The 2,846-nt window shown below is 35.8% G+C and overlaps 1 non-coding gene across 1 annotated transcript; it reads left to right on the forward strand.

The window, feature by feature from the left end:
- The first annotated feature begins 257 nt into the window (after positions 1-257).
- On the forward strand, positions 258-329 carry trnad-auc. Its single transcript has one exon. It is a non-coding gene; the product is annotated as a tRNA-Asp (tRNA).
- Positions 330-2,846: the final 2,517 nt, after the last annotated feature.

Raw genomic sequence — 2,846 nt, forward strand, 5'->3', positions numbered from 1 at the left:
CCCTTGTGATCCTGGGGCCTGTTGACTGGGAGTTAGCCCCTTGTAGGGTCTCCCATGGCAAATTAGCCTCAGGGGTGGGGTCAGACTAATAGCAATTCAAAAACTTTGATAAACAGCAACAGAAAATTTGTTTTATTATACCAGGTTAAATGTTACCAGGTAAAGACAGAGTATCTAGTAATTAGGTGCCAGGTAAGTTCCAGGTACCTAGGAAGTACCTGGTAACTGGTGCCAGGTACCTGCAGCCTAACACTAATTTCTCGTTAGTACAGTGGTTAGTATACCCGCCTATCATGCGGGAGACCGGGGTTCGATTCCCTGACGAGAAGTTAACTTTAATAGGAGACCGAGATGGTGCAGAGGTACGGCAGCCGAGTTGGAACCAAAAGTCACAGGTTTAACTCTGCGCCATGCCCACTTGCCGTGGTGTCCTTGAGCAAGACACCGAAACCCTAATTGCTCCCCGGGCGCTTCAAATCACTAGCCAATATGAAATGGTAATATAATAGTTCAGAGATTCTTTATTGTCATTCGCACCACATGTGGTGGAACAACATTATGTACACAGGGTCCCAGTTACATCTACATCTACTACATAGTAGTGTTTGTATGTTTTACTCATTTATGTATTAATTTATTTCACTTTTTTACTTTTTATCCCCAATATTTCCAGTTCCTGTGGTTATTATTTCATTATTCCTCTGTTTATTATTTTTTCTTTAATGTAATCCAATATTACTCTTTTTAAATTACTTTTTGTGTTGAAGATATTCATATGTAATGTTATTTGTTCAAAATAAAGTACATTTTGGAAAAAAAAAAAGACTGTCATGGTGGAGTTAGTGAATGTCATGGTGCTACCTGACACATTTAGTGAGATGTTTCTGCTTCATTAGTCAACGTTAAGGCAAAGAAGACTAGAAAACAAAGTTCAAAAATACTGTTCACTTAAAAGAGTTAATGGCAGTAGATGTTTCATACTGCAGAGTGACAACAATTTACACAGTGAAATTCAGTTAACTTTATCATTACACAACCTAATAAACACTTTCTGCAAAACTGGTTTAGTTTTAACTGATCATATAAAAAAAAAAAGCTAAACTTATTCAACCAGAAGTTTCAACGTACAGTATATCTAGAAACAAAACACAAAACAAAGCACAACTAGCTTGAAGCAGAAACCTTTAATTCAGCTATTCAATGAAACTGCTCTGGGGGCCACAGTTTCTGAAAGCCAGCAGCTCAGGGGCCGGATGTCAGCGATTAAAATCATAATGTAAATAAACAAAGTTTTAAAATGATCTGTTACCTTTTACCTTTGTTTATTTCATTGCATTGAATCATAAATGCAACTAGAAAGATCCTGGAGAAACTTTGACAGGGACTGCCTTTTATAATTAAATTATTATTAATAATAAATATTAATATTAATGATTAATAATAATAATAATAAATACCGATTATAATTTTTTGTATATATTGTTAATTTATTAATTAGTAAAATAATAATAATTAATAATCAATATTAATAATATTCACACCAATAATTAGTATTAAGTTTAAATATTACTTATTAATATTAATAATTATTGATATTAAAACAAATAATTAACATTAATCATTTATAATTAATATTTATTATAAATAATATTAATTAATAATAATAACAGGTGATAATAGGTAATAATAGGTGCCTTCCTTGCATGTTGAACCAAAATGGCTCCGTACGTTACTTGGTTTCTATGAAGAGTTTTCTCCTATTCATTTCCTATGGTAAATTTGGCATCTTTATTAACAAAATATGTCGCCATGGTAACTGCGAATGCCCATAAAAGTAATTGCACACTTTTCGGAGCCGGGCCTGTTGTTTTGATATAACTTCTGTGGGGGTCCACGTTGTGGTTCGGGCCACATTAAAGTTGAAAAAGATACACTTTTCAGGTGTAGAATAATAAGTGGGCAGTCACCAACTAGTTCCTGGAGTTGGTGAAATATTGCGTCTTTGTTCAAAATTACGTGTTCATGGTAACTCGAAATGTCAATAAAAGTAATAGCACACATCACGGGCCGAGCCGGAAGTTTTGATACAACATTTGTGGGAGTAGATGCTGTGGTTTGGGCCGCATTAACAGAGATAGAAATGTAGACACTCTTACGAGGTGTAGAATAATAGGTACCTATGTCCCCAATAAAGGTTTTTAAATCACAGCTAATCTTTCTTCTTCAGCAGGTATCCCTTCAGTAAACAGCAAGAAACTCTCAGTTAGTTTGTAATCCATTAAACTGTTCTTCTGTTAAAGTCCAAAACGGCCTAAATTTCCCCAGAGAAATAAGGAAGCTGATTCATTTTCACTGTAAATTTAAAATCTTACATCTAACATACAAAACTCTCTACAACAAGCTTTATCGTAGGTTAAAGATCTTATTATTCTATATTTTCCTAACATCACGCTTGGCTCTCAGGCTGCAGGTTTACTCGTTGTTCCTAGAGTTTCCAAAAGCAGAATGGGAGGAAGATCTTTCAGTTCTCAGGCTCCTCTCTTGTGGAACCAACTTCCAGTTTCTGTCCATGAGGCTGACACATTGTCCAGTTTTAAGTCTTTACTTTGGGATAAATCCTATAGTTAGGGTTGGCTTGGTTTCCTGAGCTATCCTTCAGTTATGCTGCTACGTTGCTGATTTTACTCACTCTATTGTTCATCTGTATTTGCAGTTATTTCTATCACCAACGTGTTTTATCGTTTTCTCCATCGAAGCTCACCTGGACCCGTCATGTGTCTGTGTCTCGTTCCTGTCCTCTCAACCCCAGCCAGTCGAGACAGATGGCCGTCCATCCTGAGCCTGGT

Source organism: Nematolebias whitei, chromosome 17 (genome assembly GCF_014905685.2).
Source record: "Nematolebias whitei isolate Nwh7 chromosome 17, NemWhi1, whole genome shotgun sequence".
In the NCBI taxonomy this organism is placed as follows: Eukaryota; Metazoa; Chordata; class Actinopteri; order Cyprinodontiformes; family Rivulidae; genus Nematolebias; species Nematolebias whitei.